Source organism: Mercenaria mercenaria, unplaced genomic scaffold (genome assembly GCF_021730395.1).
Source record: "Mercenaria mercenaria strain notata unplaced genomic scaffold, MADL_Memer_1 contig_2098, whole genome shotgun sequence".
Classification (NCBI taxonomy): domain Eukaryota; kingdom Metazoa; phylum Mollusca; class Bivalvia; order Venerida; family Veneridae; genus Mercenaria; species Mercenaria mercenaria.
The window spans coordinates 48,871-63,390 of NW_026460134.1; the positions used below are offsets into that span (position 1 = coordinate 48,871).

The window sequence follows — 14,520 nt, forward strand, 5'->3', positions numbered from 1 at the left end:
ATCCAAATTTCAAGGCTGTATCTTAAAAAACAAGAAAGTAGGTCAATAGGTTAAGGTCAGAGTCCAGTGATCCCTAATCGCTTGGGGTCATCAGGTACTTACAATTGAATAGTCTAGGAAATTTGATCTGATAATTTTTGAAGAATTTTTTCCTATAAAACTTTTTTCACCCCAGGGGCATAATTTGAACAATCTTGTTAGAGATTCACTAGACAAGGCAACATGCCAAATATCAAAAGCCTATGCTTTGCAGTTTCAGGCAAAAAGATTTGTAAAAAAATTTCCTATATATCAAGTCTATGTAAAACTTGAGACCCGAGGGGCCTCTTTTCACCTCAGGGGCATAATTTGAATAATTTTGGTAGAGGACCACATGGCAATGCAAAATACCAAATATCAAAAGCCTAGGCCTTGCAGTTTAAGACAAGAAGATTTTTAAAGTTCCCTATAGATATGTCTATGTTAAATTTGGGACCCCCAGGGCAGTGCCTCTTTTCATCCAAGGGCATAATTAGAACAATTTGGTAGAGGACCACTAGACAAGGCAACATACCAAATATCAAAAGCCTATGCTTTGAAGTTTCAGGCAAGAAGATTTTTAAAGTTTTTTCCTATATATTAAGTCTACGTAAAACATGAGACCCGGGGGACCTCTTTTCACCCCAGGGGCATAATTTGAACAATTTTGGTAGAGGACCACATGGCACTGCAACACACCAAATATCAAAGCCTACGCCTTGCAGTTTCAGACAAGAAGTTTTTTCCTATAGAAGTCTATGTAAAACTTGAGACCCCCGGAGCAGGGCCTCTTTTCACCCCAGGGTTATAATTTTAACAATTTTGGTAGAGGACCACAAGGCAATGCCACATATCAATAAAAGGCCTAGGTCTTGTTGTTTTAGACAGGAAGACTTTTAAAGTTTTTTCCTATATAAGTCTATGTAAAACTTGTGACCCCCGGGGCGGGGCCTCTTTTCCCCCAAGGGGCACAATGTGAACAGTCTTCATAGAAGACCATTAGATGATATCGCATGCAAAATATCGAGGCTCTACGCCTTGCGGTTTTGGACAAGAAGTTTTTAAAAAATTTTCATTTCAGTTTCCATGGCAACCAGAGTTCTGCATGAAATTCAATTCTTTGAATAGTTTTGAAAGGAGGCCACCCAAGGATCATTCCTTTGATGTTTGGTGTAATTCTGTCCAGTGGTTTTGAAGAAGAAGATTTTTTAAGAAATTGTTGACGGACACACGACGGACATTGAGCGGTCACAAAAGCTCACCATGAGCCTTTGGCTCAAGTGAGCTAAAATGTCAATTCTATTGTGTTCACAAGATAAAAACAAGAGGGCCATGATGGCCCTATATCGCTTCTTTGCTATAGCTTAAAAAACAAACAAGAGGATCATGATGACCCTGAATCGCTCACCTGAGTAATATAAGCCACGTTTAAAATTGCACACTGATCCTTAAATATTAGAAAGTAGGTCACATTCATGAACAGAGATCTTATTGTGACTTAAGTTGTGTGTAAGTGTGGTTAAAATCGAATGTATAAGAGGGTCATGATGACCCTGGTTCGCTCACCTGAGTAATATGAGCTACATGTTTCAAATATCAAACCGATGCTAAAATATTAAGAATGTAGGTCAGTAGGTCACATTATGGTCACTGAAAGTCAGTTTTAAGATCGGTGTGCAAAACTGTACATGTCATACATATTTCAAGGCTGTAACTTAAAAAAACAAGAAAGTAGGTCAGTAGGTCAAGATCACAGTCAAGTGACCCCTAATCGCTTGTGGTCATCAGGTAATTATAACTAAACAGTCTAGGAAATATGATCTGATAATTTTTTAAGTATTTATTCCTATATAATGCGTATAAAAAGTGACCCCCCGGGCGGGGCCTTTTTTCTGCCCAGGGGCATAATTTGAACAATCTTGTTAGAAATCCACTAGGCAATGCTACATATCAAATATCAAAGGCCTAGGCCTTGAACTTTCAGACAAGAAGATTTTTTTCTCCCTATATGTCTATGTTAAATTTGGGACCACCAAGGCAGGGCCTCTTTTCACCCCATGGGTTAAATTTGAAAAATTTTGGCAGAAGACCACAAGACAATGCAACATACAAAATATCAAATGCCTAGGCCTTGCTGTTTAAGGCAAGAAGATTTTTAAAGTTTTTTCCCATATATGTCTTTGTAAAACTTGAGACCCCCCGGGGCTGGCCTCTTTTCATCCCAGGGTTATAATTTGAACACTTTTGGGAGAGGACCACAAGGCAATGCTACATACCAAATATCAAAGGCCTAGGTCTTGTGGTTTTAGACAAGAAGATCTTTAAGGATGTACGTGCGTTTTTTCCAGGATATCCGCCATTTTGAAAAATGTCTCTTCGAATATTGCTTTCTAACAAACGTTTTGCCAAAAATTAATGCTAAATAATTAAAATATGGCTAATAATGTACAATTTAACCAAATATATTCTACTTTTCTTGCGATTTTTTTACCCTAATTTTTGGCTGGCATTTGCTTAAAATTGATGTAAGATTTACAACGGGATAGGGGTAGGTAACTTCAAAAATCTATTAAAGTAGATCAGGTTTGGTTTTGATATTTTCCTGACTGACACATATAATGATAAACTATAATTGAAATAAAAGTTTTCAAGAAAGCACTTTATATTATCTAGAAAATATAAATTAAAACAAAAAGAACAAAAAGTATCAAAATTCACCAGTTTTTAACAGTTTGTTTGTTTTGGGTTTAACGCCGTTTTTCAACAGTATTTCAGTCATGTAACGGCGGGCAGTTAACCTAACCAGTTTTCCTGGATTCTGTACCAGTACAAACCTGTTCTCCGCAAGTAACTGCCAACTTCCCCACGTGAATCAGAGGTGGAGGACTAATGATTTCAGACACAATGTCGTTTATCAAATAGTCACGGAGAACATACGCCCCGCCCGAGGATCGAACTCACGACCCTGCGATCCGTAGACCAACGCTCTACCTACTGAGCTAAGCGGGCGGGCTAGTTTTTAACAGTTTTTTCTTAATAAATCTCTTAGATGCACGGTGACGCCAACATTTTTTCGTTCCATTTTGAAGCATTATTGTGTGTCATTAAAGCTGTAAAATATTTTGAAAATCCTAACGTCAGAATTTTTTTGTAGATCTAAATACGTTTTTTCCACTGAAAATAAAGTGGGTGGGGTAATTATGTTAACATTTAAAAATGAAAGAGATTTATTATTCGTTACCTTTATGCTTATATAATACTGACATCATCTTATAGTCATATCAACCTGTAAGACCTGAAATCCTTATAACATTAAGTGGGATATTATATGTTTTATAAAGTATCACCATTTTTTCAATTTTACAAAATTTCAGAAATGCATAAACAGTGGGTGAAGAAAATGCCTTATAATATTAAAACTAGTTCGGTGACCTGTGTTTTTTCTTTTCTTGTTTGTCTTGGAAACTAATGTTCTTCAAGCTCACAGAGTATGAAAAAATTCTTAACGTTAGAAAAAAATCGTTCTTACATCCTAAAAGTTTTTCCTATATTAAGTCTATGTAAAACTTATGCCCCCTGTAGAGGGGTCTCTTTTCACCCCAGGGGCACAATTTGAACAAACTTCATAGAGGACCATAAGATGATGTCACATGCCAAATATCAAGGCTCTACGCCTTGCGGTTTTTGACAAGATTTTTTTTAAAAAATCCTATATAAGGCTATGTAAAACTTGAGACCCCTCAAGGCTGGGCCTCCTTTCACCCCAGGGTTATAATTTTAACACTTTGGTAGAGGACCACAAGGCAATGCTACATACCAAATATCAAAGGCCCAGGTCTTGTGGTTTTAAACAAGAATATTTTTAAAGTTTTTTCCTATACAAGTCGATGTAAAACTTGTGACCCCCGGGGCCGGGCCTCATTTCACCCCAGGGGCACAATTTGAACAATCTTCATAGAGGACCATTAGATGATGTCACATGCCAAATATCAAGACACTACGCCTTGCGGTTTTGGACAAGATTTTTAAAGTTTTTCCTTTCGGTTGCCATGGCAACCAGAGTTCTGCATGGAATTCAATTCTTTGAACAATTCTGAAAGGGGACCACCCAAGGATCATTCCTGTGAAGTTTGGTGTAATTCTGCTCAGTGGTTTTCAAGAAGAAGATTTTTTTTAGAAATTGTTGACGGACGCACGACGAACGACGGACTACAGACATTGAGTGGTCACAAAAGCTCACCATGAGCCTTTAGCTCAGGTGAGCTAAAAAACTAGGCGAGTAGGTCATGGTAAAAAATATTCAAGACAACTTCTGAAATCTGAAAAAAAAACTATATAGGTGGTCAAAATCTCTTTGCTGTAGCTTCAAAAATAAGAAAGTAGGCCAGTAGGTCAGGGTTAAGAATATTAAATATGAGTATTGAAATCTGTATCAAAAGTTATACAATATACACGTGGTCCATATTTCTATGTTGTACCTTCAAAAACAAGAAAGTAGGTCAATAGGTCAAGTTTTACTTTTCAAGATGAGTATTGTAGTCTGTATCAAAAATTATACAAGTGATCCAAATTTCTATGCTGTAACTTCAGAAACAAGAAGGTGGTAAGTTGGTCACAATTAATACTATTCAATATGAGTATCAAAACCTGAATAAAATATTATACATGTGGTTCAAATTTCTCTGCTGTATAAGCTACATTTTGTACAAGTTTCAAATGTCAAACTGATGCTAAAATATAAGAAAGTAGGTCAGTAGGTCGCATTCATGGTCACTGAAAGTCAGTTTTGAGATTGGTGTGCAAAACTGTACATGTTATCCAAATTACAAGGTTATATCTTCAAAAAAACAAGAAAATAGGTCAGTAGGTCAAGGTCACAGTCGGGTGACACCTTATCACTTGGGGTCATCAGGTAATTATAATTATAATTTAACCATCTAGGAAATATGATCTGATAATTTTTTAAGTATTTATTCCTACATAACAAGTGACCCCCAGGGCGGGGCCTCTTTCCACCCCAGGGGCATAATTTGAATAATTTTGGAAGTGGACCACAAGGTAATGAAACATACCAAATATCAAAAGTCTAGGCCTTGCAGTTTCAGGCAAGAAGAGTTTTAAAGTTTATCCTATATAAGTCTATGTAAAACTTAAGACCCCCCACACCGAGGCAGGGCCTCTTTTAACCCCAGGGGCATAATTTGAACAATCTTGGTAGAGGACCACAAGGCAATGCTTCATACCAAATATCAAAGGCCTAGGCCTAGAACATTCAAAAAAGAAGATTTTTATTTTTTTCTCTATATAAGTCTATAAGTTAATTTGGGACCCCCAGGGCAGTGCCTCTTTTCACCCCATGGGCATAATTTGAATAATTTTGGAAGTGGACCACAAGGCAATGAAACATACCAAATATCAAAAGTCTAGGCCTTGCAGTTTCAGGCAAGAAGAGTTTTAAAGTTTATCCTATATAAGTCTATGTAAAACTTAAGATCCACCCCCCCACCCCCCCCACACCGAGGCAGGGCCTCTTTTAACCCCAGGGGCATAATTTGAACAATCTTGGTAGAGGACCACAACGCAATGCTTCATACCAAATATCAAAGGCCTAGGTCTTGCGGTTTCAGACAAGAAGATTTTCAAAGTTTTTTCCTATACAAATCGATGTAAAACTTGGGACCCCCAGGGTGGGGCTTCTTTTCACTCCAGGGGCACAATTTGAACAACCTTCATAGAGGACCATTAGATAAAGTCACATGCCAAATATCAAGTCTCTATGCCTTGCGGTTTTAGACAAGAAGATTTTTAAAGTTTTTCTTTTGGTTGCCATGGCAACCAGAGTTCTGCATGGAATTCAATTCTTTGAACAATTTTGAAAGGGGGCCACCCCAGGATCATTCCTGTGAAGTTTGGTGTAATTCTGCTCAGTGGTTTTCAAGAATTTTTTTTTCGAAAATGTTGGCGAACACACGACGGATATTACGCGGTCACAAAAGCTCACCATGAGCCTTTGGCTCAGGTGAGCTAATTAACAAATTTTGGCTCTTTCAGGGGTCAATCAGGGGCTGTAACTCTGGAACCTATGGTTGGATCTGACAGATTCATCAAGGAATCCAAGATCTATTGTTGCTGAAGATGTTTTGCAAGTTTGATTATAATTAATTGCAAAATGTGGTCTCTATCGTGTTCACAAGAAATTGGGGACGGATGCATGACGGGCGATCACAAAAGCTCACCTTGTCACTACGTGACAGGTGAGCTAAAAAGAACCATTTTCTTCGAAGCACAGGATATATAACTCAATAAATAGTATGATGTCAAACGTGAACAACTATAATAGGTGTGTGTGTTCTGGTTTAATGTCTTTTTCAACAATTTTTTAGTCATATAAACGACTGTGTCTACTTGTAGCAGTGAGCAATGCCCAACTTTATAGTGCTGCCTCACTGGAATATCACGCCGTAGACACGTGGCATGATACCCCACCCAGTCACATTATACTGACACCGGACTGACCAGTCCTAGCACTATCCTCTTAATGCAGAGCGCCAAGCGAGAAAGCTACTAGCACCATTTTTTATGTCTTTGGTACGACATGGCCAGGGATCGAACCCACGACCTCCCGCACTCGAAGCAGGCACTCTACCACTAGGCTACCGAGGCGGTTCACTATGATAGGAATTCCAAAAGTGTAACGTTATGTATTTCTCTTACAAGAACTTTTTAACCGAAAATTTCACCGTTTACCTCTTGTTATAGCCAACCCCTCGGGGATGTTAAAAACAAAGAGCAATGTAAGGTATTAGATTTACTAACAAGAGCTGTCCTCCGACAGCAACGCTCAACTATTCAACAGCCTTGTCAATTAAATGAATATCAAAGTCGAAAAAGGGGCATAATTTTGTAACAAGAGGGCCATGATGACCCTGGATCGCTCACCTGAGTAATATGAGCTACATATATCAAATGTCAATCTGATGATAAAATATTAAGAAAGTCAGTAGGTCAAATTCATGGTCAATGAAATTCAGTTTTACGATTTGTGTGCAAAACTGTGCAAGTCAGCAAAATTTCAAGGCTGTATCTTAAAACACAAGAAAGTAGGTCAGTAGGTCAAGGTCACAATCAAGTGACATCATATTACTTGGGGTCATCAGGTAATTATAATTAAACAGTCTTGGAAATAGGATCAGATGATTTTTAAGTATTTTCCCTATATAACTCACATAATAACTAAGTGACCCCAGGGTGGGGCCTCTTTTAACCCCAGTGGCATAATTTGAACAACTTTGGTAGAGGACTACTAGACAATGCATCATACCAAATATGAAAAGCCTAGGTCGTATGGTTTCTGACAAGAAGATTTTTAAAGCTTTTTCCTATATCAGTCTATATAAAACTTGGGACCCCTAGGGCAGAGCCTCTTTTCACCCAAGGGGTACAATTTGAACAATTTTGGTTCAGGACCATAAGACAATGCTACAAACCAAATATCAAAGGTCTAAGAGTTGTTGTTTCAGACGAGAAAAATTTTTAAACTTTTTTCCCTATATAACTCTATATAAACCATGTGACCCCCGGGGTGGGGCCATATTTGACCCTAGGGGGATAATTTGAACAATCTTGGTAGAGGACCACTACATGATGCTACACACCAAATATGAAAGCCCTAGGCCATGTGGTTTTGTACAAGAAGATTTTCAAAGTTTTCCCTATATAACTCTAAATAAACCATGTGACCCCCAGGGCAGGGCCATGTTTGACCCTAGGGGGATAATTTGAACAATCTTGGTAGAGGACCACTAGATGATGCTACATACCAAATATCAAAGCCCTAGGCCATGTGGTTTTGTACAAGAAGATTTTCAAAGTTTTCCCTATTTAACTCTATATAAACCATGTGACCCCCGGGGAGGGGCCATATTTGACCCTAGGGGAATAATTTGCAAAATCTTGGTAGAAGACCACTAGATGATGCTACATACCAAATAGCAAAGCCCTAGGCCATGTGGTTTTGTACAAGAAGATTTTCAAAGTTTTCCCTATATAAGTCTATATAAACCATGTGACCCCCGGGGCGGGGCCATATTTGACCCTAGGGGATAATTTGAACAATTCTGGTAGAGGACCACTAGATGATGCTACACACCAGATATCAAAGCCCTAGGCCCTGTGGTTTTGGACAAGAAGATTTTTAAAGTTTTTCCTTTCGGCAACCAGAGTTCTGCATGGAATTCAATTCTTTGAACAATTTTGAAATGGGGCCACCCAAGGATCATTCCTGTGAAGTTTGGTGTAATTCTGCCAAGTGGTTTTCAAGATTTTTTTAGGAAATGTTGACGGACGGACGACGCACGCCGGACATCGAGCGGTCACAATAGCTCACCATGAGCCTTTGGCTCAGGTGAGCTAAAATGACAAAATAGAGTTATGGGACCTGTCCAATGTAAGTCAGTTTATCATAGTGAATGAGTGTGTTAAGTTTCAATCTATTCCCACAAATTAGTCGAGCTAAAAACTAATAGATACTACAAGAATCTACTTTACAACATGTGGGTCATATTACGCCCAAATGTAAGATTATAATAATACGTCACTGGTTTTAGATCCAGATGGGAACATCCGTTTCAACGGTAACTGTTTTTGGTGCTAACGAGGCTCTGTCGAGTTACCACCATCACAGTTACCCAAGAGTGAAATTGCATAAAGTTCCAAGTGAAATGTGAGGCTAATTTATTCAATATTAAGGCAAGAGTTTTGGCCCTTGTGTATATGTTGACGACGATGAGGAACAAATATCTAAAGTATGAAGCACATCCACAAGCACAACAGTTTACATTAGAAGTCCATTAAAAATCAGACCAGTCTATGAGTGTAGAGGTGTGGCGAGTAGAACAGCTGTTCATATACTTGATCTTCAGATAGACCAGCTAACAACAGTGACAGAGTAAAATCTGAATGAAAGTAGGTATAAAACTCTCCTTATTAATTTGTAAAATATGGCTAAAAATCACTTCATAGGCCTGTTCAGATAAAAAGAGAAGCTTAAAACTAAAATGTTTGATAATGTCATTAAATCAGCACTTAAGAATTCATGAGTTTTAAGTATCTTTATTGCAACAATATTCATGTTATATATATGCTATTCATTAAATATCTAGTTTGAATAAAAGTCGAGCAGTCTTATCAACATGAGCTTTACTTCTGTTTTTAGCTCTGCTGCAAGGACCTGCATGGTTGTTGTAAAACAGGGCAATAGTCATTGCCTCAATTAAATCACATTTATACATAATCTATGACAAGTTTAGGGCAAGAAAAATAAAATTTGGATGTTTAGTGTAGATGCATAGGTGAAAATTCTTGTATTGGCTGAAATGTAGGACTTTAACCAAACCAACACCAGCAATTTATAACTGACTTAAAGCCATATACCATAAAATGCATCCATCGACATCTCAACTAAGTCACTGACTTTAAATGCAGGAAAGTCTTGGAATGTTTTTCACAAAAGAAAATGTATCCAATAGCTGCATTAGGACTTCTTGTGCATGTTATACTGAAAACTGAAGCCTTTCTCATGTACAGTACAATAAGTTTTTTGTTAACTACTTTCGGCAGATTAAGATCAGTTAAGAAAGAAGTAAAAATTAAGACTTATTAACTGTTCAGAAATTTTATGACTGGAAGAAGAAATTTGATAAAAAATGGAAGACATATTGTCCATCAAGAAAGTAACTACCAACTGAACTAGATGTGTGGCCATAGGACACAGGTGCCCCCACTCCTGCCACTGTAACATGGTTTTACGACTCAGGTTAAATAATTTTTAAGATGTTTGCAACACAAACTTTTAAGAACCTTATGTGTATTTTTCACTTAGTTAGCCATAACTCTGGCCTAGCCGAGTAAAATCCTAAAGAGAACACTTCACAGGCTATAAAACAATCCTCGGATGTTTTATGATTCTAGGTCAAGTTTGTACTTACATGTTTCACAAACTTTTTTTTGAGTAAGTCTGGACAAGAAGTCTGGTCTTGTGTAATGAAAAAACTTAAAAAACAAAATAAGTCAGGGGCCATAACTCCTACACGACTAAGTGAATCCGGATCCGAAACCCCAGGTGCACAACTGCACATGCTGACCAACATTCCTGTAAACTTTGGTGACTCTACTTCAAATACTTTTGGGGCTAGGTGCGACACATTCTCGGAAGGACGGACAAGAGCAAATCTATATGCCCCCACCACTCATGGGGGGGGGGGGGGGGGGGCACAAAAAACAGTCAATGTTTGACCAGTAAATAATACCACCTATAAACTAGAGCTATCACTAAAAGTGATGAATGTACCCCCCGCATGCACTGACAAAGTACATTGCAATTTGACGCACACAAGATTGCATAGTTATGTGGACTGTATGTATTCAGTATAGTAACAAAAAACAATGTCCCATAACTATGCAGAATATTTATCTAAAAGAATGTAACATGCACCATGCACAACTAGAGTTGGTACTGATCACTTGTGTGAAGTTTCATTAAATTGTGTGCAAGGGTGAAGATTAGGCGCACACAAGATTGCATAATTATGCAGACTGTATGTACATAGTATGTTAACAAGAAACAAAGTCCCATATCTCTGCAATTTTTGTTGTTTCATTAAATTGTGTCAAGGGGATGAGGAGAGATGGTGCGCACAAGATTGTGTCTATGTATATAGTAAAGTAACAAAAAACAAAGTCCCTTAACTCTGCAAAAAAATTTTCTGAAAGAACCTAACATGCCCCATGCACAACTACTGTTGTTACTGATCACTTGTGTGAAGTTTCATTAAATTGTGTCAAGGGGATGAGGAGAGATGGTGCGCACAAGATTGTGTCTATGTATATAGTAAAGTAACAAAAAACAAAGTCCCTTAACTCTGCAATTTTTTTTTCTGAAAGAACCTAACATGCCCCATGCACAACTACTGTTGTTACTGATCACTTGTGTGAAGTTTCATTAAATTGTGTCAAGGGGATGAAGAGAGATGGTGCGCACAAGATTGTGTCTACGGACAGACAGACAACCTGAAACCTGTATACCCCCCTTACAACTTTGTTGTCGGGCATGTAATCATGACAGAAGAAGACAACTATTCACTATAATTCTAAATATAATTTTATTGACTTCTTCAATCTTGCTGTTATGTGCAAGGCTCATGTGTCAATATGGGCTTCGAAGTGTACTATATATTGCTACACTGGTTCCATGTTTTAAATGTCACCTTTTACCTTCTATTCAACTTCTTAAGATATTTCTTCACTTCCATATAAAACTGTTGATAAAATCTCCTTTCTGCTCTAGCTAAATGTATGTTTGCATTAATGCATCAACTGTAATTTCATTTTCTTTATACATGATCAACTGGTTCAATAAAATTCATATCCTAACCACTTGTGCTGTTATATTCTTGACCAAAGACTGGTTATTTTCAAGTTCATTCGTTTGTACAACAATTTTCGCAAATGTAGACCCAGTCAAACCTTTAGTGAGACGTCCTGGATTGATACAACAACAACCCTTCATTTCCTGAAAGAAAAAAACAACAAGACAACATGTAAACGATTGCAATACATATTTACTTCTGATACTGTTGTTTCATTTGTTTTGCTGGGTTTCAAGACACAGCGACAAATTAGGTGAAATGGTGACTTTTCAGCATTTAATGATCCCAGCTGACCCTTCTGCATTATTTCAGGACTGGGCAGTTACCTGGGTAGAACCATAGACCTCTGTAAGCCAGAAAAATGGGTTTCTGACACATGCAAGAAGTCTGTACACCTTGAAAGGTTTTTAACATACAGGACTGTGAGTCAGAAACCTAAATCACTCGGCCTCCTCGGACACTTGTGTACTTTTTTATTGATGTATATCATATTTTCATGTTTTATGCACACTACATGCATAAAGTAAGTTGTAATATGGAATAACATTAAACATACACCTTTCATGTACATGTATTATTTATGTGGTGTTACTGACTGGTCAATGTTGACTGTGTTCAGTATTTACTTTATTGTTGTTCCAAAATGTGTACTGTTTAGTGTGAGAAACCTGCCGTGTACTGACAGATTTTCAATCTTCTGTTTTGTGATCCAGGTCGAGTTTATGCCATTTTATACTGTAACAATCTTTCATATTAACCTTTAGCCTGCTAAATTTCAAAAACGACTGGTCAATAATTCAATCTGGGCAGTGCCATTTGTTATTTGAAGGGGTGTTCACTGAAAATTTACTGACTGAATAGCAAACAGTGCAGACCATGATCAGCCTGCACGGTAGGCTGATCTTGGTCTGCACTGGTCGCAAAGGCAAAATCACTTGCCGCCAGCAGGCTAAATGGTTAAACATGGTTCATACACATTCTTTCAGACAAAATTCCCTGACATTTCCCTGACATGAAAGCATTTTTTCCTGACTTTTTGGTTCGGTACGATACAAACCAAGTCACCTAGTATGACTTTTGTTATCTTAAAATGTGCACATTTAGTGGTTCAATTTTAAATGAAAAATAGAATGTTGGCCTCCACCACCCCTACAGCCAACCCTTACCTCCTTTTTTGACAAACATTTACATTGTTTAATATTTTGTTTGTTTATTCCAAATCAACTGGATATGGAGCTGGTGATTATACAAAACACATTGGCAAGCAAAATGACATGAATTATCATGCATTAAAAAGTAATCAAATACAGAATATAGATATATGCATATAATTTAAAATTATGCTTTAATTGTTGTAAGTGTGATAGCTTTCATGAAAAAGGAAATATTTGAAGAAACTGCCTTAACCTTTACAAATTGTTGCCTAACCAGATCAGAAAATTCCCTGACATTTTCCAAATTTCAAAATTTCCCTGACATTTTCAAAATTTCAAAATTTCCCTGACATTTTGTAAAATTCCCTGACAATTCCCTGACCTTGAAAAAACAAATTTTTCCCTGACGCGTATGAACCCTGTTAAAGACTCAAATTCATTTTTTATGCCAACATTTCTTCAAAAATACAGAGAAATCATTAATAATTATAGGGACCTAATTTTCATGGATTTTGTGGCTGTGCCATTCATGCCATTAAATCCCAAGGAATAAAGAAAATTTCCCTTTTATTTTATTTTAAACTTTGAAATCCATGAATTTAAGCCCCCACAAACTTAAATGATTTCACAGTACTGCAAATTATATAAATGAGAACGATCCTTTTAAATCAATTCTACACTTAACGAATACATTTTCTTATTACACCATAAGTGATAGGTCAAACTATAAGGTAGAGCAACTTACCTTGATAAATTGTTTGAATTCTGAAGGTACAATAAGGATATGCGGTGTGGTCGGCATTATACATGTTGTCTGGAACTTCTCGTAATCTATACACATCTCCTCGTGGGGTGGGTAGTAGGGGTAGTAACTGAGTAATACAACAAAAGTACATTCAACATGCAATAATACAACCTGCATTTTTCAAGAACACTTTTCAAAGAAATTTCAGGACAAAAACAAACTTCACTGATGTGGAAAAAAACTAACAAAGTAAATGCTTATAATATTTTTTCAGTAGCACACTTAACCAGCTCAAATTGTTTCAGTTTGGACCTTCATTAATTTTTTATTTAATATACTTACTGACTATAATAATAGGAATTATGCATTCAGATATCAGATGACTTTTATTCAAAGTTACAGAACCAATAAATGTTTGATTTCAAGCTTTGGCTAATAGATTCAACATTTTTCTGTGAATATTAGACTGTACCAAGACCACTGCGCTGTCAAAATCAACTTATCATCAGTGACAGCCTTTATTTCAGTCACATGTTTTTTCCTAAAAAATTATATTCTGGCTAAAAATCTTATTAGGTACATACCTATGCTGATTAAGAAGATGCTGTGTTAATCTACCCAGTCTGTCGCTGGAACCAGGCGGACTGAAATAAGCACACAATGTTTTCTACTGGTTTTCTACAGTTTTCAACCATATTTAATCACATGAAATACTATTTTAATTTGTACTCCATATAAAAAGATCTTACATCAGATATTGTTGAGAGGTCCTTAGACTTTTGATACCTGACCATGACCTTATTTTATGATGCCAACAAGTGCAAACATGAGGGCCACGATGGCACTAAATCGCTCATCTAAGTTTAGTTGCTTGCTTGAACAAATTTCTTTGCTAAAGCTTCAAAAACAAAAAACTAGGTGAGTAGGTCATGGTAAAGATTATTCAAGATAACTACTGAAATCTGTTAAAAAGTTATACAGGTGGTCCAAATATCTTTTCTGTAGCTTCAAAAACAAGAAAGTAGGTCAGTAGGTCAGGGTAAGGAATATTAAAGATGAGTATTGAAATCTGTATCAAAAGTTATAAACGTGGTCCAAATTTCTATGCTGTACTTTATGTTTAAAGAAATTGCTGATGAAAAGTGACCACGCCCTCTGGCGGCCATGTTTTTTGACG

General features: G+C 37.0%; 1 long non-coding RNA gene across 1 annotated transcript; it reads right to left on the reverse strand.

The window, feature by feature from the left end:
- Positions 1–11,158: 11,158 nt before the first annotated feature.
- Positions 11,159–14,088, reverse strand: LOC128552166 (uncharacterized). The gene is made up of 3 exons (XR_008368992.1): positions 13,928–14,088; positions 13,344–13,470; positions 11,159–11,587 (listed from the first exon to the last, which is right to left on the reverse strand). It is a non-coding gene; the product is annotated as an uncharacterized LOC128552166 (long non-coding RNA).
- Positions 14,089–14,520: the final 432 nt, after the last annotated feature.